The sequence below is a fragment of the Crotalus tigris genome, unplaced genomic scaffold, assembly GCF_016545835.1.
Source record: "Crotalus tigris isolate CLP2741 ecotype Arizona unplaced genomic scaffold, ASM1654583v1 scf7180000018559.1332295, whole genome shotgun sequence".
Classification (NCBI taxonomy): domain Eukaryota; kingdom Metazoa; phylum Chordata; class Lepidosauria; order Squamata; family Viperidae; genus Crotalus; species Crotalus tigris.
Window position 1 is genome coordinate 493,259 of NW_024097076.1, and position 21,765 is coordinate 515,023.

The following is a 21,765-nucleotide window of genomic DNA, read 5'->3' on the forward strand; positions in this document are numbered from 1 at the left end:
TGTGTACATTTCTCTGATTTTAGTGTGAACTGAGCTGAAAAATCCATAAAACTGTGGATCTCAGTGTATAAGCAAGTCCTGGCTTACATATACCCAGCCACTGGTTTAGAACCAAACAAAGTGAGGTGCTACATATTATTGGGAAAAGGGCATATGGGGAAAAAGTTAAAGAATGCTTCAGTCTATCTTAATTATATGCTATCTTAATTATATTAATGTCTTCCTAAAACCTAACTGGCTATTCTGCTCATTCTGTTGGTTGGAACTGTATGGAATACAAGAAGAAATTAAGCATTGTGTGGATTTTTTAAAGAGGTTTCTATTTGTTATATGTTGAAAATAATATTCATACAGAGAATCACCAACTGACTAATTCGTTAGCCTAGAACAGGGCTGGGGAATTCTGAAATCCACAAGTCTTAAAGTTGTCAATTTTGGAGTCCCCTGGTCTAGCAGCTCATGATGATGATGTTTCCATTCAGTCAATCTGATTCTTGGCTATTCTAATGGAATAAGAGAGATAGCTGAGGAGAATGCTGCATGTCGCTCACGACTTCTTGTAGAAATAATAATCTGTGGCAGAAAAAAAGAAAGTATGGTACAAATTCTGAATAACAAACACACTATTTACAAGGACTGCTCCTTAAATTAAGTAGCCATCTTAATTTTCACTGAACGTATCAGCTGCTTGCTAAATTGCCATCATTTGTATTCTACCTGGGCAAATTTCTCTTTAAGGATCTCCTCCTAGTGTAATGATAAGCAAACCATTCAATGATTGATTAAATATTCTGTTTTATTCCTCCATTTAAGATTGTGAATTCCTTTGCTTTGCCTGTTAAAATGGTTGTATTAGGGTATATGATAAAATATTCAGAAAGTAATTTAGAAACTACTCACTCATGCTTGCGAGAGTCGCTTCAGCTGCTTCAGAGGCAGAATTTCCCTTCTTATATTTGCAGTGAATTAAAATTAGGCATTTGGCTATCTGAAAAGATAAAGAAATGGCTCATACTGAAAACATCACTGTGCTGATGTTGCTATTGTATTATTTAGTTGTGCTTCTTCCCTACTTATAAGTGGATCTTGCATTGAGTTTGGGGACAGCAGGACTAATCCATCATGATTTTTTTATCTGTATTCTAAGAATTTGTTAGGTTATGGGGATCAAATGGCCCAGCATTTGCTCAGAGTATGGTAGTCTTTGCAAATTTGCATCAGGAAAGACATGAGTGGGATAAAATGTTCTCAATATCAGTGTTTGTGTAGAATCCTGACCTGGACATATAGTTATCAAGACTGGTTAATGTGATAAAATAATTCACTTACAAAAATGATATTAATATTTTATACTAATGGGCAGTGGTGGTATTCAAATATGTGAACAACCGGTTTTCTGTGTGGATGCCACTTCTGGAAGCCTCTTCTGGGTCTGGGCAACCAAAAATTAGCTACTGGTTCTGCCGAACTGGTGTGAACTCGCTGAATTCCACCACTGCTAATGGATATATAAGAGAACCACAGTAAACTCAAACATTCAAATTCCTAAGTGGGTAAAAAGTGAATTTAATTTGGAAAGTAAGAATCAAGCTTCTGATTTGGGTCTTAACAAAAGAAGAAAAAACATACAAACAAATTTTTCCATTATCTTGTAGCTCTGCTTTGAGTCTCACAGGAAGAAAGAGGGAAGGCACCTTAAAAAAGAGGAAGCATCCACATTATGAACTCTTGACCAACTGTCTCTTCCATAAGGGAATTCTCTTCTCTTTCCCTTTCCCTTCCCTTCCCTTCAGAGATCCTTGCCAGATCAACATACCTTTGAACTTTATTTTTCTTTTGTTTGCTTCCCCCTTAATAGCAAATTTGGTTCCATTGTCTTTGGTCTTAGAGAACATTTTATTATGTCTTGTAAACATCAGCCAAAATCTCAACTATTTCCATAATTTCTTCAGCATAAAGGGGAAGAGGTCTAACACTGTTGAGCTTAGAGCCAATGGTTCTTCAGAATTCCCTTATTCTCAATTGAGGACTCAAACAGGATGGTTATGAATTGGGGCAGACAGGAAGAGAGAAGAAACATAAATAGAAGGCAGAGGTGCAAACCAAGGACTATTTTGTTTCTCTTTTTGTTAAAGGGATTCTTGCTTCATGGTGAACTTTGGATTTCTGATTAAATATTAATTGGCTTAAGACTTTCTATGATTTGCTTTGAAATGATTTTTGCTTTATAGTACATGATTTCATTGGAACTGGATGAAATGCTCTTTGTGGACACTAGAAATTGGCATTAAACCTTTAATTCCTAGAGTCCTTGGAAATTAAGGGATGTTAATATAAAATATATCAGATTCAATATTTATAAATGTTTATATTTATTATTGTATTGTATTTTCAAGATTCATTTTTTTTGTTGTTATTATGATTGGTAGTATACCCCAACCTTCTTCTTTTGTAATGTAAAGTTATCGAGCAATGTTTTATTTCTTTTTAATTTGAGCCCCACAAAGGAAAATGTTCGGCTGTGATTTTATTCTTCATTCTCTGACATTTCCATTATGAAAAATGAAGAGGTAGTTGAACATATGATTCTTTGAAATGTTCCTTGAACATTTTCTAACTAAGAAAAGAAGGTACATATTTTTGACAGATAACAAATCTGTCTGAGGGACCATCTCTTCTCCATCTAACCCATGTGAGGAGACAAGGAATGTTGCGGATCCTGTCTTCTAAGGAGGTATATCTGGTGGAACCCAGAAGTGGCTCTCTCCCTTTGGAATATCATCACCACAGAGATTAGACTGGCCCCCATTTTGACACTCTTTCACAAGCCCCTGAAGACTTGATTTTGCCAATGGGCCTGGGAATCCAGAATGAGATTAAGCCCATCAAATGGCTCATTTGATTGTGTGTTGTCACCAAGGGGGTGGGGATAATTGTTTTTTATTCTTCTATATTGTAGTTTTTATTGTTTGTAAGCTGACCAGACTCACTGAGTGACCATATAATCTTCTAAATAAATAAAATAAGTTGAGTAGTTTTCATAAAGTTTCATTCAGAAATAACAGAATAATAGAGTTCAAAAGGGACCTTGGTAGTTTTCTAGTCCAACCCCTGCTCAAGCAGGAGACCCTACACCATTCTGAACAAATGACTGTCCAATCTTTTCTTAAAAACCTCCAGTGATGGAACACCTAGAATTTCTAGAGCACGGGTGTCAAACTCGCCACATCACGTGATGTGTTGTGATGTATTGCAACTTGTTTTTGCATTGCCGGAGCTGGGGTGGGAGCAGCCGCCATATGATGCAACCAACCTGTGGGCTGGCAGTTTGACACTCCTGTTCTAGAGACAAGCCATTCCACTGATTAATTGTTCTCATGGTCAATAAATTTCTTCTTAGCTCTAGGTTGGATCTCTTCATGGTAAGTTTCCTTCGGTTACTTCTTGTCCTGTCCTCAGGTGCTTTGGAGAATAGATTAACCCCTTCCTCTCTGTGACAGCCTCTCAAATGCTGGAAGACAGTTCTTATGTTATGTCTACTTATTCATTTCGTTACACTAGACATACCCAGTTCCTGCAACCATTCCTCATATGTTTCAGCCTCCAGCCTTATTAAAGCTTAATAGTTAGGATTCTTCTCATTTCTTCTAAAAAAGTTTTCAATGAAATAAATTGAAGAAGTCTTTTCAATAACTGCAGAATATTTTCTGTAGCATTCAGATTGAGTCAGAGTATATGCAAAAGTACGTTTCTTTGATCTTGTTCTATTTATGGACCAACACATTTTAAAGGAAGTTGCTTGAGATCATGGATATTCAGATTTTCTGTGCCACTCCATTCTTCTGTCCCATTTTAAAAGTATGATATGCATCATACCTGTTTTTCTCTCAACATTTTAGATTCTTACTCAAAGTGTTATACATCTATGCCATGTGTCTACAGGTAACCTAATGTGTACTTAAAATAATTCAAACAGATTCCTAGGAATGCTTCTCAGATGGTATAAATCAGTTTGACTCTTTTTTAAGGAGCAATGCCAGAAATATGCCAAGATGTGGCTCTTCTCAAATAAAACTGTTATATATTATGTATCATCAAGGTTTTTATGAACAGAAGCAGAACAGATGGAATTATTTTTATATGTCCTACTCATAACTGTAGGCAGTAATGGAGTGTGGATAGCTAGGGAATGGTTTTATAATTCGCCTTTTATTGCATTTATGCAGGAAAAAATATGACTTTCTTCCATTATAATTGTTCCATTTTCAACGCTATATTTATGGAGTCAAATAATTTATATCAGTGAATCTCTTCTCTGACTATTGTCAGTGAATGTTTCTTTTTTCCATACTTTTAGGAAATTGAGCCTGAAATTACAGTAATATTTAAAGAAAATATATCACAATGCTCCAGAATGGCATATTAATTAATACAGACACAGAATATTACATATATTGTAAGGTGTAATCAAGTGATAGTTACTGTCCAAACATTTCTCATTAAAGTCTTTCAAAGGTTCTTCTTGGTGATATATTCTATAAATAGTGCTAAAATGATTTAAGGTACTAATTCATACATTGTATAAAATAGTGCTTTTTTTCTGGGCAGTAGTACTAGAGAGGCCAATCTGTTTTTTTTTTTTTTTTTTTTTTAAAAAAAAACCCTCTACATATTGAAAAAAAATTTCCACAAAGCTTTTCTAATTTTAAACATTCTTTTCTAATTTTCATATGATTTTTTAAAAACATAGCAGCATGCCTTTTTTTGTATTATAGAATAGTATCCAGAAATGTTATTTTACTTACTTATCAAATATCCACACCACCCATCTCCCATGAAATGCTTTTTAAATATATAGGTCAGGCTGAACAGTAGTCAATGTAATGTTTACACCTCACTTTAAAGTGATGGTTGCTTAAGCATGATTTATTGAATAAAACTAAATGGTTGGATTAATTTAACATGCTCAGTATGGTTTTCAGTGATTGTATTCATGTCATCTACTAAACCAAAGCCAAACAATCCATTGGATGGCTTATCACCAAGTATGAATTCAATTACATAACTGGTAGAATGACTCTTTGAAATTCAGTTGTGCTAAAGCAGAAGGGATGGGTTACAATTGCACCTTATTCTGTTGATAGTACAGCTATAATAAAATGACTGAGTTAGGATATGGCAAATGGAACCTTTAGTAAAAGATGTCCATTCTTTACTCTTTGTTATAAAAGTTTTGAAAATACAATATCTTGCTATCTCCATTAATACTAGCTGACAGCTACTATGATATTAATGGACACTTCTGCACTGTTATAACTAATCTTGTATCAGTGATGGAAATATTACAAATTATGATGCCTGTTCTTGGGGTGGGGGAACTCTTTTCTTTTCTTCTTCTTCTTCCCCTCTTGTTTAGCATATAAAAATGACCAGCGTGGTTATTGCTAAGAATTCTGGAAACTGAAGTCAATATGTCTAAACCTGAGGAAGATGACTTGTTTTAAAATGTTAAACTAAGAGAGGATTGATGGTAAATCAACATACATAAGATTTAGCCTTCACTTTAATCAGGCTTTCCAATTTTAGTATTAAATTCAGTGTCCATTAAACTATTGAAAACGAATCTGTAAGAATTTTATTTGGACTCTTTCTAATTTGGTAAAATTGCAGTAAGAACAGACTGCCGCCTGAAGAAGCTACTTGGAAAAGCATCAAATATTTTAAACAAAAAAAAAAAAAGAAGAAGAAGAAGAAGAAGAAGTCCAGTTGCCATGACTTAATATCCAGACAACAGGACCTGCATGACTGAGAATCTCTTTCAACATATTGCAGTAAGAACAACCTTAGAGCTATCCAATTTCTGGACCAGAATTTCAGTCCAGAAGACTTTCATCCTTATATCAGTTGTGTACTGTTCTTGGCTCATCCCAAGTCTTGTTGCTCCAAAGATCATTCTTGGTTTATATCTGATTTATGGCATTGCAGTGGATTTGTAGGAAATGACCAGGCTGAGCCTGAGGGGAGGATCTAAGTTCTCTTTTCATAACTTTGAGAATTAAAAAAAAAACAGTATTTCATTATTGATAAAAGTAAAATAGTGATATGTTTGCCAGCTAATTTTGCAGGAAGGAAATCTGGATTGTTCAATATGTTAATAAATTAATATCAAATTAAATAGTATTGAGACTAATAGTCATCCCTGTTGGACTCCTCTGTGGTTTGTGGTACATTTTAGTACAGACCCTGAGTATTCTAATGAAGGCAATACTATAAAGTAAGTGAATGAGCAAAAAATATCATGTATGAGTAAAGAGTGCCTGTTTAGATTGTCAGAATGCTACAGACATAATATACTTTGATTTTAGAAAAGCATAAAGAAAACTAATTAAAGCTGGTTAAGTGCCATAATAATTAAGTAGATCTCAAACTGGATGAAACATCATATTCAAATTTCTAATCATTTATTCTGCATCTAACCGGAAAGAGATGTTAAGTAGGGTGCCACAAGAATTAGTCTTGGGCCCATTACTCTTCAATATTTCTATTAATTGTTAGGTGATGGCATGGAGAGTAAGTGTATGACATTTGCAGATGACATGAAAATAACAATGAATGAGATATGGCAGAAATAAAATTTAAAATGATCTTGATAATTTGGAGAAATGGGGTGAAATTAGAGAAATTTAACAGTGTTTATGCAAAATGCTTTTCTATTGGGAAACAAAAAATAAATTCAGAAGTATAGGATTAGAAATATTATCTCATAATAATTGCAAAAAAGAACTTGACATATTAGCTGATTGCAAATTGAAAATGAGCTAGAAAGTGACATGGCTGCAGAGAAAGCTAATGCAATTTTAGGCTGCGTGAACAGTAGGATTGATTGGTTAATTAACTGAAGGTATATCCTGTCACAATCAATTCAGCTGTCAGAAGCTCATATGATAGAAAAGCAATTTAAAACATCCATGTTAGATTGGTGTCCAGATCATGGGTTGAAGTTGGTCTTCAGTATCACTCAAATGTGATCAGGAATTGTGACAGGTTTATTTGTGTAGGGAGGCTATTCTAGAAAATAGATAATGCAAACAAGAACTCCCTTTTCTTCTAGAAATGGAACAGTAGAAGCAAATGTTCCCTAGATGATTTAACAGGTCAGATTGATTCATGGATATGTAGCAGTCCCACAGAGTACCTAGGTGCCTATGCATAAGTAGTTTTATAGGTTAAAACAAGGGAAGATAATTGAAATAATGGAAAACAGTATCTCCTGTCCTCAAGCTCATAAAGTAACACGAAGATACTGTAGTTTATGGTAGCAAACACTGCAGAGACATCTAAAAGGACAAAGAGAGTTTCATTGCCTGCATCCAGGTCCTGATAGTGATCATTAATGAAAAATCTATGCTATCTTGGTCTCATGGCTGTGCCTAAATTGTTTCATCCAGGGAACTACAAAATTGAACCACCACACTGTTTCAAAATATTTTGGAAATAAATAAAATTTTCAAATCATAAAAATATTCAGAAGTTTGGAAGTACATTTTCTGACCAAGAGATTTTATTTTTTTTTTATTGAAAATTTTTAGGTTTTACAAAAAGAAAAGATTCCCCTCCCCCACACCCTCCCACCCCTCTCCTACCCTCCCCCAATCTTCCCAGAGCTGAATACAGGCTTAATTAAAAAAAAAATAAAAAAATCTTGAAACACTTATAAACCTACCAAGAGATTTTATTAAAACACATATGCTTCCATGAGCTACAGTTTGCTTCAGCAGATACCTGGAGTGCTACCAGATTCTAAATTTTTGCACCATAAATTAACACAGCTTTCTTTCCACAAATCACAGGAAGCAATTACTCCACCTAATTCATTTTTGATCAGAATATAATTGAGTACTGTGTCTAGTTAGGCCCCAGAGGATTCAGAGGAATTGAAACATGGGCCATGAAGATGACCAAGGAGCCAAGTAAAGAGAAGCTGAAAGAGTTATACGTTTAATTTCACAAAGAAAAATTGATAGGGATATGATGATATTCTTCATATATCTGAAAGGCTATCACATAGAGAAAGGTTCTCCAAAGGGCAGGGCACAGGATAGTGGAACTACATTTCAGGAAGATTCAGACTGGATGTTTGGAAGTGGAGTTAGGTTGAGACCACCTTCCTTACATTTAGAACAATTTAACAGTGGAACCAATTATTCCAAGAGATAATAAGCTTTCGTTCACTGAATGGATTCTAAGGGAGGCTAAACAACTAATTGGAATTGGTGGCTTAAATGCTTCCATATAACACTATGATTTTTATGAGGGTACTTTAAACGTGATGTCCCAAAGGTACTTTTTCAAGAGGCAACTGGGCTTCTTTTGCTGTTCCTTGTTTCACTTCTCATCCAAGAAGTGAACTGAAGAGGCTTCTTGGATGAGAAGTGAAACATCTTCAGGGAAAAACAAAGAAAACCCACTTGCCTCTTGAAAAAGCACCTTTGGAACAACCATAACTGGATGAATCCACATACATATAAACATGATGGTATTGCCGCTCTTTTTCTGTTGTTACTTTCCTCTCATGATCTTTTCTGTAGACCACGGTGAGGAAACTATGGCTTTCCAGGGGCTGCTACACTTTTGGTAAATAGTATAACAATATGATAATAAATAAATCCATACTTTGCCTTGAATTGGGCATTCTGGTTGAAAATATTCCAAATATTTTTGTTCTAATACAGTTCTAAAGCAACCAACATTTCCTTCAGATTGAACTTGACTCCCTTTATCTATCTATTCGGGTTTGTGCAATTGTAATTGTGAAATGTCTATGGAAATTCTCAGTCATCCAGGTCATGGTTGTCCCAAAGGTGCATTTTTCAAAAGGCAACTGGTCTTACTTTGTTTTTCCTTGAAGATGTTTCGCTTCTCATCCAAGAAGCTTCTTCAGTTCTAACTGAAGATCAAGTTATACACTACAAACCAGTCAGTATCCAAGGGAGTGAGGAACAAGAAGCTTCGTGGATGGGAAGATAAATGTCTTCAAGAAAAAACAAAGAAAGTCAAGTTGCCTCTTGAAAAAAAGCACTTATGGAGTAATTGTGAAATGTTTGCATAATTTTCTTGATAACTATTTAGAAATATCTTGCCACTCTCTTTTTCTGTGAGGTGTTTTCAACTTTCCAGTTTAGCCCAATCTACTTTCTCTTCCGGGTACTCTGCCCCAACTCTGCTCATTTTTCATACTCATTAAAGATAGCTATTTAAAAGGGAATAGAGTAAATATATATTAAAAAATACCACTAACCTTAGAAAGAAAACACATTTGATTAGTTCTGCAATAGATTTCAGTAATTCTATTTATATTATTGTGAACATCACAGATTCAGCATCTTTAATAGTTATATTGCATGGCTAATTGCACATAAAATAAGTATAAACCGGGATTCAGTTTTCTGATCATCATTGCTCCCCCATGTGCCCAATTAAAATGAATATAGCTGACATATCGGTCAATCAATTTCTCTCACTAGCACAGCTCCTGAGATACATAATTAGGCTCCTAATTTTGCTACCTTTCACTTTCCACAAATGGCAAATTATCAGAATGAGGCTGATAATCACATTATCAAATGCTCATATTCTTTAGGTTCTTGAGGATATTTGTGACCTTTGAAATGATGTACTATTGGTCATGTTCTACCTAATTCCCTATTTTGCATTCAATAGAAGTATTCTATTGAAAATTTAGTCCACTGAATATAATACAAATGAACTGTAGAATAGGTATTGACATGTCCATCAAGTTACTGTATTTTTCTGTCTATAAGATGCACCCTTGTGAAAGACAGCCCCCAATTTTCTAAACAAAAATTCAGAAATCAACATTTTAAATATTAAACAAACCACATCTTTAGTGGCAGTAAAACAAGGGAGGTGAGTTCCTCCAATCAGATGGTGCTTTGCAGGCTTAGTCTCGCTCACCCCCTTGGCTGTCAATCACTGTATTGAGGTGGCTTCCTCTTGTAGCTTCAGCCCGAACTGCACTGGTGAAAAATGGGTCATAGAAGGTAGCTTCAGTGGGACTGGCGGCATCCTTGGGGCAGTGCGATCCTCCAGCACCAGGCAGCATCTCAGGCCAGCTTTCTTCCCATCCAGGCGGCATCCTCCTACACCAGGCGACATGGCAGCAGCATGTAAAGAACCCGCACAGCATGCCCTGGGCTGTGGAGGTTACCATTATTTTTCCATGTATAAGACACTGCACTTGTATAAGGCGCACCTGATTTTTGAACAGGGTGTTTGCAGGAAAAAATAGCACAGAAAAATATGGTACAGACCACGAACCAGTAAGTACCCAAGGGAGTGAGGAACAAGAAAACAAACAATAAATAACTCAGAGTTAATGTGGTACAAAATGAGTTTAATATCACCACAACAACTGGCACTAAATAACCCATTGCCAATCAATAGCGAACCATAGTGATACAACTTACTTTTGAAGATATCAAAACTATTTTTAAATGATCATAAGAATGCTCAGTTAAAAGTTTTTGGTTTTGTTTTTAACAAAAAGTCTGGAAAAGCCCATGCAATTTTTGGTAAAAAAAATATTCATTTCAGTGCTAAAGGAACATTAGTATAGGCTCTTTCACAATCTAAATACAGAGAAAGGCTTCTATTGATGAGTTTTTTACAAGGACAAAGTCGTTGAATCAAATATCTTACCCTCAGAAATAGCTCTTGGAATGTCATTACATTTTGACAGAGTTAGAGCTCTTCCAAATTTAACAAAGATTACTCAGCTTGAATTATATTCAAGCAACAGGAGTGCTGATTCCCTCTGGATCTTGCAAAAACGAGAAGGGAATGTGGCAGGTGGTTAGAATTTAGGGATGGTCACAGATGAGTCAAAATAGTCAAAAGTGCAAGGGTTCACCAATTTAACAGAGGCCTAGTATGCCCCCGTATTGTACTCAATTAATATTATCATTTCTCATTTAGAATGACATCATCAGCCATGTATTATACCACATTAACAATTCTTTCCCATTCCTCTGTATCATCCCTAATTTATTATCATTTCTTCCTTCCATAGTTAGATTGCTTCTATTAATCCCACCATATGGAGATGTGGTGAATGAAAGTCACAAAACCAGAAGCCTTATTGCGACTTAATTCTCTAGGAAACATATGTTTATATGGATTCTACATGAGGCTGTGTGAACATAGCAGATGTATTTTAGAAAAAAAACAAATGCATGCATGTTAAAAGCCCTATTAGCATTCATAGTCTAATGAAAGTTCTAGTTTTTGACTAACATTTTTCCTATCTTATGCCAGCCTTTTCTGCTAAACAGTTCACTAATGTTTGTAAATTGCAATCATATTAATAGAACCTGCATTGTCTGGCTCTAATGTGTTCTGTCATTAAAGAAAGCTATATTTGGAAATAAATGCTATGTAAATCTATATTTTGATTAGCCTTTCTAGATCTGAGGTGTCATAGCTGAGACTCATGAGAATTGGTGCAACACATCCAGAGAATTTTAACTAGATCTCACTGCTATAATTCTTGACCTCCTGATTCCTTCTTTTTGGGCTAATCATTAGTTCATTCACCCCCCCCCAACATGTCTTAAACATGTTCAATATCTTCAATCACTTTTATTCCATAATAGTTCTAATCTATAAACTACCTAGTCTATCTCTGAACACAGTCCTAATTTGTATTCTATATATAAATAATTTGTGAACTTACAGAGCCGTTTGCAGTGCTTTTTTCTTTTATTATTTTGTGTCTTAACAGAAATATTGATTTGTGTGTGTGTGTGTGTGTGTGTGTGTGTGAAATCAAACATTGGATTTTGGATACTTAAAGGAATTCAGTGGTATTTTATTTTTAAAATGTCCAAGTAAACTTATTTAGTCAGAAGTAGCAGTGACCCCATTCAAACAATCAATTGAGTTCACAGAACCAGTTTTAGAAATATATGCCAGAGACATCTACAAAGCACATAAAAAGATTTTAGAAGGCAGGAGTGACTGCGTGATCAAAGTCCTGTCCTTTTTATATACACACCCCTCCCGGTGACTTCATCTGGTTTTTGACTTCTAGCAACTGCAGGTTTTTTTGGCAACGTTGATTTTTGCCATTGCCTCCTTTCTAAGATTAAGAGAGAGTGACTAATGGTAGAGTTATGTAGGCTAAGAATGACATCCACCTAAACACATGCGATATTTATTAGATTATTAACATTTAATATTCATACCAAGTCTGCCAATGAAGAGGACAAACATCCAGATTAACACTAGATGGCAAGAAAATGATTCAAAAATCCTAACTATTGTGGGAGGATAGGTTTTAGCCAAAATAACAAATGTAGATAAGTACAGATAGGACTTGGATTAAATTGATTTCTTGACCCCATTTCTTCTCTATTGGAATACAGAATAACTGATCATATGAACAAATGCCAAAGATGGTCCATGGTTGAAGGTCCTTGGTGGTCTCTGAACTTGGTTTTTTTCTTGCAGATGTTTCATTACCTGAACTAGGTAACATCATCACTGATATAATTTGCTATCATTGTACTGCTATGAGACATGCTACCCCTCATTTCTACTCTGAGCTACAAATATTCTCCTTTATCAGTCCATCCTTAGAAGCATCTAGCCTCATAGCATGAATAATGGGCAAACTTGAATCTACTAATATCACAAATGAAACAGAAGATTTGGAAATAATCTAACCACAACCTCTATTCTTATGTTGATGTGATCAGAGCAATATATAGAAATATATGTTTATCATTCTAAATCTGTTGTTCATGATGCACCTCTTGACTAAAAGTATCTTAGCTAGCTTAAGAATCATCAAATCCATTGAGATAGAAAACCACTTGTCCAGGAAAATCATGAATTGATACTTCTTTGTTTGCAAAATCCAAATAGAGCAGGTCATCTGCTAGATTTCTGAAAAAAAAAAATCTAATGTTGAATGACAGAATATGCAATAAGAGATTTAGAGGCCACAGCTGAAATTAGAGACATGGAATTGTGTGATGAATGTTATTGGCTTTGCTTGGAAAATTTGTCCCTATATGAGACTTCTAACATTTCAGCCTTTTTAAAACAAATTATTTGGATTAAATATGTCCTGAGGGTGATGCTGGGTTATTAAGAGCTATACCAAGACATTTAGATTTTTATGGAGAAATAAATATCCCAAGTAATAAGTAATGTTTTTTTTTCAACTCCTTGCAGCTGTTTATTACAATTCCCAGAGTTACAGATTTACTTTTTTCCCCCACTTGCTTTTGATCCATATTTCTGCATTGTAAAATTGAAATATGATCTCATAAATTCTTGTATATATGTATGAATTGAAATATTGGTTATTGATTCCACTCCACTGTTTAGCATAAGAATCGCTGTCCCATGCTTGTGTTACTCTACATAGTATATGACAAGCCACAATGTAAGCCAACTAATACTAATACTAAACTTAGAAAGGAAACTGACCAAACAGCAGAGGTATAAAAGATCAGCTCCTAATTCACAAGATGATTTTGGAAAACTGCAAGAAAAGAAAGATAATATTAAATGTAGCTTGGATTGATTCAAGACTCCCTATTTGGATAAATCAAGTTCTTAGAAATAATAGAAGTCAGTAGAAACATCAGAAAACATCAAGCACATTGAAATAAGAAGAAGGTTAGTACTGAATACGTAAGAAAAGTGATGTCCAAACTGAGTGGTGGACATATTATCAAGACAATTAGAACCTGGGCAATTCCAGTCATTAGATACACAGCTGGATCAGCAGACAGACTTAAGCAGAATTAGAAGTCCTGGATAGAAAAACCAGAAAAAATAATGGCAATGAATTTCCTTCATCCATGCATTGGAGACATTGACAGACTCTATGTATCAAAGAAAATAGGTAGATATGGAATGGTGTATGTCTACCAGACAATTAAAGAAGCAAAAAGGACACTGGAAAAATATCTGATCACAGTGAAAAAGTTGCACTAAAGCTAGTACACCAGGAATACTGAATAGCAAAGAGTCCAAAATGATCTATAAGAAATACCAATAAATAAGAGGAAAAAAAAGAAAAAAAGGAATAGGGCAAGGCAAAGTGGCCAGTACATTAAAAAAACAAAGAAATCAACAACCGAGCAGGCAAAGCACATAACAAAACCTGGCAATAGCTAAACAGCAGGAAAGTTGAAGACAGAAACAGAGGAGATAATTATGGCTGTTCAAGACCAGGCTTTAAGAACATAGCATTCAAACAGAGAATTGAGATGACAGCAACAGACAGCTGCCTCCGCAAAGAAGCTGAAGAAACTGTTAGCTGCTGCAAGATCACACACTATGACTACAAACCATGGCATAATAAAACAGCAACAATGGTGCATTGAAATATCTACAAGAAATACTATTTGACTGCAAGCAAGAACAAAGGGACAAAATAGACAAAGTAAGTAGAAAATGAAGAAGCTATAGTGTTCTGGTATTTTAGAACTGAAAAGACAAGCACCTGCCACATAACCCCCCCAAAACACTATCAGCATTGACAAAATCACCATCCGTCAATTGCCAAAGGCAGCTTAACCTGAAACAGCAAATTCAGTCTAAACATCTGTCGACCAACTATAATAGCATCAACAAAATAATAACTAGAGGCAAAAATGGCTATATAAGGGACTGTTGGTACATCATTTAGAAAATTGGAGAAGTGAACCGTTAAATGATAAATACAGTAAAAAGACCTTAAACTAAAGTGCACAAAATTAAGAATTGGCAATGGTTATAAACTGACGCCATTAGGAAAAAAAAAAAAACAGAAAGATTCATTTTTCCAGCTCAAGAAGAAGCATTACAAACAACTCTGGTGAAATCAAGGATTCAGCATCTATCAGACAGCTACAAGTGCAGAATTTGAAATGAAAAGATGAAACCATTTATTATGAGTAAATGGATGCCGAAAAATTGCTTGGGCTGACTATAAGCAATATAATGACAGAGTAGCCATTGCTAGCTATTGGCATTGATGCAACAGCTATAATTTCAGAATTTCCTGAATGTGACATGATCACAAAATTGAGAAAGTAGCCGACAATGATGGAAATGGGATTTTTGCAATACACTAATTACCATCTGGAATACAACTAACCAGTTATATAACAATAATTGAAAAGAGTGACATTTGCAAATGGGGCAATGCCAAGAGAGAGAAAAATTAAGGAAAAATAAAAAAAAATAAAATAGAGTTCTAACAATAAACCTGAAGGATTTTGCAAAGTCATTCTACAGTTATTGATGCAATTGGTGGAATAAAAGTAGATTAAATAAATGTTCGCAGGAACTAAATATTTCAGCTTTATAAATTGCAGATTTGTAAAAAACTAAAAATAAAACAAAACCTCCACTGTATTGGATACATGTTATTCTCAGCCATAGAAATTAACTTGGTGTTTTGGCCAAACTATATGGACTTCCTGAAGCACTTGAATGAAAGGGCAGGATATACATTCAATAAATACCGTATATGCCGGCGTATAAGGCAACTTCCGCAAGCGCTAAAATCGGCGCCAAACTGGTAGTTCCGGCGTATAAGACGATGTTCTAGAAATGCAGCTTGGCAACAAAAGACGGGGGTCGTCTTATATGCCAGATCGCCTTGTACGCCGGCATATACAGTACCTGGTGTCATTTATTGTTTACAAAAATGAAAAAAAAAGAAAGTTGGGGGTTTAATTTGAAATGAATATTTAATACAATGATCTGTGGTGGGAGATTTTTTTTCCCCTTTGGATCATGTGTTTTAAAGGTCACTAATCTGATTACTTATTTTTTGGACAGCAGGAAGAAAGATTCTACCACAAGGGATCTAACTCTTTTGAGCTATCAGACAATAGCAAAATTATATTTCTCTGGAAGACTGAAGGTAGATGACAATATGAGCATGATTGTCCAGCTTCATCTTCTCCAGCATCTTTGACTGTACCTTGAAAAATTTAATATCTTCCAATGACATGAAACATATTTTTGATTTTTTCATCATCTAAAGTGAAATCTTTTCCTGAATGAACTATAAAGAAAGTCTCTAATTATTTTGCTGACTGGGGCAGATGAATTGAATCTCCAGATCTCAGAAACACTTTTGACTGCAGTTGTTGAAAAATGATAGCATAATTTTGGTTCTAGGATAAAAATGATACTGTAATATTTTTATTGTGCATACAAGCTTTCTAAAATTCTTGCTGAGGCATAAAAATATTCTGAATGGTTAAGAGTCTTTGGGCCATACAGACTTTACAAATTTAAAGAGATTTTCTTTTTTCCCTCACAACTGAATTTTGGTGAGATTGAGACAGAACTAAAGTTGTATTATTACTGTGATTGATCACACAGTCAGCCAGATGTTTAGACTGGATTTGTCATTTTTATCCACCTGGGATAGGCAGATGTTGTTTCTCGATGGTGTTAAAGGTATCATCACAGGATCATCTGGGTAAAGCTGCATTTTGCAATTGACTGATGGTGATTTTTTCAATTCTAGTGGTGTTCAAGTGGTGCTTCAGATGTTTTGGGATTGCCTAATGGTGCTTCAGATTTCTTTGGGATAATACTGTTAGTATATCTTTGCTTTCATTTGCCACAATTGTTCTACTTCTATTTGCCATGGTGGCGCAGTGGTTAGCAGTACTGCAGACTACTGACTGCTGGCTGCCTGCAGTTTAGCGATTCAATTCTCACTGGCTCAAGGTTCACTCAGCCTTCCATCCTTCAGTAAAATGAGGGCCCAGATTGTTGGGGGCAATAGCCTGACTCTGTAAACCACTTAGAGCCCTGTGAAGCACTATATAAGTCTAAGTGCTATTGCTATTGCAGTTTATTGTATTTTTTTATTTTCTTTAGTTCTTTTTATTTCACTCTCTCCAGATATTGCCATGTCCATTATCCACACTTTTTGGTCTTTCTTGTCCACAATTGTTAAGTCTGGAATATAGTGTGGCAGATGCTTGTCTGAATTGTGAAGTCCCAGAGCACTTTGAAGTAATTTCTATTACTTTGTCTATTTTGTGATCCCACCAGTATTTGCTTGCAGGCAAGTGATATATCTTGAAAACATTCTAATGCACCATTGTTACTACTTTGTCATGCTGTTTTATTATTTATTATTATTTCAACATACCATTAAACATGTATATCACAACATTAAAAAAAAAAACACAAAATTTCCTAAAGTCAAGAAGCAGTGATGTGTTAAAGGAGGAAAAAAATCTAATCAGACTTCAGAAAGTAGAAAGTGTAAAAAAAGAAAAAAAAACTGATTTTGATTGGTATAAGATAGGGTAGAGAGACAATCTGGCAGGCTTTCTAGATCCTGTTATTCTAGCCTACAACAAAGCTAGCATTCCTGGAATCTCTGTTGTTTCTGCTCCTTTACCTCAAATGGCTGGCATTAATTCAGTTATGGCTTCCAGCAAAAGAAGGTGGATGATCAAGAAACATTGTCCCTGTATTGAAGATTCATGGGAGAAGAGTGAGCTACTTTTTCAAGGTGAAGAGCCTCATTAAACCAGAATGACCTTTCCCTATGGAAGATTGTAAGTTAAAAGTGCCTGCCAAGCACTAATGGCAACCTAAATGCATAAGAAATACAGATGGCTACTTGGAGTATATTTTAAATGTATAACTGTAATATTGTGATCTCAGAGGAAAACTTTGCATTGACAGTAAATATGCATGGGATAAAAATAATTTTTTAAAAAAATCTAGTAACCCATTAAACTGGCCTGTCCTTCAGGAAATTCACATTTTTGTTTGGAGATGTTGCAGAAAACAGTTGCTAATATATGAAAAGTATAACCCAGTGGTGGGATTCAGCCAATTCGCACCACTTCAGCAGAACTGGTAGCTAAGTTTTTGTTGCTCAGGCCCAGAATGGACTCTTGGAAGCAACATCCACACAGAGAACCGGTTGTTCACATATTTGAATCCCACCACTGGTATAATACAATTCTATTGTTCCTGTACTCTGACAATGGATAGTAAAAGGAGCAGCGTGGAACAAAGAAAAAGTGGCTGGGCCTTAAAGAAATCAATTTATTTTGAAGCTAGGATGGAAAGCATTGCTGTTTACAATTGGTGGTAGAGAGGAGATTTTACTTTGTCTTACCGAATAGAGTTGGAAGGGACCTCGGAGGTCTTCTAGTCCAACCCCCTGCTTAAGCAGGAGACCATATACCATTTCAGACAAGAAACTGTCCAGTTTCTTTTAAAAACCTCCAGTGATGAACACCCACAACTTCTGAAGGCAAGCTGTCCCTTTTATGTATTCGGGATTCAGGCATTACACGAAGGCACATTGTGAACAACAAGCTTCTTTATTGATCTTCTCCTTACAACCAGCAAAGCAAAAATGGCATGCAGGCCTTTTATAGTGTCCGGACCCTGGACAACAACAACCAATAGGAATCTGGCTATTTCGTGCCTTGCACATGTGCACAAGGCTGGCGCCAGCCAGTCTGATCCCGGGCAGCTTTTGGTTTGCCTGGGACCGTTTGCAACATTTCTGAGCCTGCTGAATACTTCAGCAGGCCCAGGACACAACAGTCCCACTGGTTAATTGTCCTTACTGTTAGGCAGTTTCTCTTTAATTCTAGATTGCTTCTCTGCTTGATTAGTTTCCATCCATTGTTTCTTCACTTGCCTTCTTGTTTTAGCTTCTTCCCTTCTGTATGAATCTATGCACCAAGAGGAAGGGTATATCACTGTTTCTGGGTGGATTTGATTGAGAAGCTATTAAACAGAGTGAGTATACAGATCCCTCTATGGGAATGATGAAATTCATTTATATTAATTAAAAATATAATATAAAATATATTTATTACAATTAGTGTTCTTATTAATCTACATTTTTATACAATCCTCGCTCACTGCTCAAAAGCCAAAAGGACATAAAGAATGTTCTGCATTTGTGATTTAGAGCTCAATATATTTAATGTAAAACAAAATTATTTGTGGGTTTAAAAAAATGAAAATAATCCCTGTTGTATCATAGTCCTGGCAAATAATAATAATAGAATAATAAGGGCATGATTAGAAGTTTTAAAACAGAGAGAGAGAGAGAAAGAGAGAGAGAGAGAGAGAGAGAGAGAGAGAGAGAGAGAGAGAGAGAATATTACAAGAGTTTCAGCACAATGCCTTAAATTTTGCTTCAAAAAGACTGATGTTACAATGATCCAATATACCATTTGGCATTTTTCCTTTTGGTTATTTCTTAGATTCAGTGGAAAATAAAGTTATACAAGTTGAGAGTCTCTGTTGGAAAAATTCAATCTGAATTTGAATTAGATTTTTTTTTTTAAAAAAAAAAAAAAAGATGCAAACAAAATTCTGAACAAAGATAAAATGATGCACAGGGAAAATGCTGCTGTTTCAACCAGTCACTATTTTGCATTTATCCCCAAAATAAGGTCTTATCCTATCAAAACTAACAACAACAACAAACAACAAAACAGATTAAATAGGGAAGGTCAACTGTACCCATGTATTCAGCAAATCTATGATGATTTTATTTAAAATTGATTTATCTGAAAAAAAAAGTATTTGGGGCATAAGGGTCAACAACTACCTGAAGAACTTGAGGTTCTAAGAAGGCAAATCAGGAGATTCAAGTGGAGGCTTCCAAGATAAGCAGCACTTTAATTGATCAAGTGAAGTTGCTGGGTGGAACACTCTCTGTGGCAGCTGTGTTCAGAAGTGCCACACCATGGTCAGTCAGGCATTTCCTTATATAGGAAGCAACAGCCAATTAAAGAGTTACACATGTCAGTACACATAGTATCAGCCAATCATATTTCATTCTTTTCCCACTCTTTTCCTTGTCTCTGTGTCTGTGTACGTGTTCTTCCTGCCTTCATAAAATGGTGTCCCTAACGCAAGGACAGTTTACAGAAGCAAAATAGTGGTAGTTATGTTAACAACAAGAATAAGTTTTCATCCTTTTATACAAACCCTATAGGGGGATATGTGTATTCATCAACTAGGTTTTGTTAATTTTGGTTTAGCAAATTATATTAATCCAGGCAAAAAAAGTAATTGCTTCTGAATCAGGGTTACAGTTGACCCCCTCAAGATTGTAAAACTTTCACTGTAGTCATTTCATGAGGATGCACTTCTTATTCCTTCTCCTGAATATCCCTATGTAGTGATCCCAGTCCCATAGAAGGCAATCTATATAGTTCTGAGACATCCTTGGTACTCTCTGAGCTTGGTTGTTTTCTTGAAGATGTTTCATTATCCAAACTAGGTAGCATCATTAGTAATGATAATGACAATAATGATGATAACTATGATGTTACCTAGTTTGGGTAATGCAGGGGTGTCAAACTGCCGGCTCGCGGGCTGGATGCGCCACCCCATTGCCAGCAATGGAAAAAAAGTCAGGATACGTCGTGACACGTCACGTGATGTTGCAAGTTTGCTACCCCTGGGGTAAAGAAACATCTGCAAGAAAACAACCAAGCTCAGAGAGTACCAAGGACCCCTCATTTCAGTTCTCATTTATTGATCTATATAGTTTTCTTTTCATTAGCACAGCTTGGAATATTTAGAGAGTGCTAAAACAGGAAGCAGATTATCCTATCCTGTCCCACTGTTTTGTTTGAAAAAAAATCTGAAGCATTGTTTCTTTGCAGGATCAGAGATATTAGCATATTTAAAATTAATGATTACCAAAGCTTTAATATTTGCTTTCTATAAAAATGCTATGCCTCCTATAATAGAAGAACATGTGGCTAGCCATACGTTAGTTGGTACTGACCATATTTATTTAGATTCTGTATACAAATAGCCATTTTTTCCTCTATCTCATAGTTAATCTCATAATATTTGTTAAAACATATTTTTTGTTGTTGTTTCATTTCTTGAGGGATTTCAGTAATTAAGAAAATCAAATACTCAGGAAAATGGAGGACTTCTCTGCAGGATAGTTCACAATCATTCTGACTGAACAATAAGACAATATTGCCTTCAAAAAAGTAAGGAGTATGTGTTAAGGGAAATAACATTGCTTTTTAGAAAAGAATATGAGAAAATTGATGTTAATTTATGCTGACAATTCCATGTTATTTTTCTTCCTCAAAATCAGAAATATTGGAAAATGCTCATAAGTTTCAATTCCAAATGCTTAGTGGGGATACAACAATGTTTTGGGTGGGCTTTTGGCTCACTACACAAATATATTTTAGAACAGTGGTTCTCAACCTGTGGGTCGGGACCCCATTTGGGGTCAAATGACCATTTCACGGGGGTCACCAAACCATGCTGTCCGCCATTTTTTTCCCTTTTCCCTAGCTGTCCTACTCCCTCTTATTAGTGGCCACACCCATTTGGGGGGGTCACCACAACATGGGGAACTGTATTATGGGGTCACGGCATTAGAAAGGTTGAGAATCACTGTTTTAGAATAATATTTTTTTCCCACTGACGTAGTATGAAGTGGACACATTCTTCTTCAACACTTTTTGAGGTGAAGGTAGTGTTTTAGGCCTCGTGAAATGTTGATCTAGATCAATGATCTTTCATGGAAGAATGTACACATTCATCTTTTTGAGATAAAATAGTAGAGACACCCAGAGCAGATCTAGTTTTGAGATGTGTTTCACTCAAAATTTAATGATGAATTAGGTGGATTTTTGGAGCTCCATAACCCAATAATTACTAGTGGACTCTGGCATAGAAAGAATGAAT

At 35.5% G+C, this 21,765-nt stretch overlaps 1 long non-coding RNA gene across 1 annotated transcript; it reads right to left on the minus strand.

The window, feature by feature from the left end:
* Nucleotides 1–401: 401 nt before the first annotated feature.
* On the minus strand, nt 402–19,817 carry LOC120313043. Its single transcript, XR_005558021.1, has 4 exons — nt 19,646–19,817; nt 9,976–10,160; nt 901–988; nt 402–573 (listed from the first exon to the last, which is right to left on the minus strand). It is a non-coding gene; the product is annotated as an uncharacterized LOC120313043 (long non-coding RNA).
* Nucleotides 19,818–21,765: the final 1,948 nt, after the last annotated feature.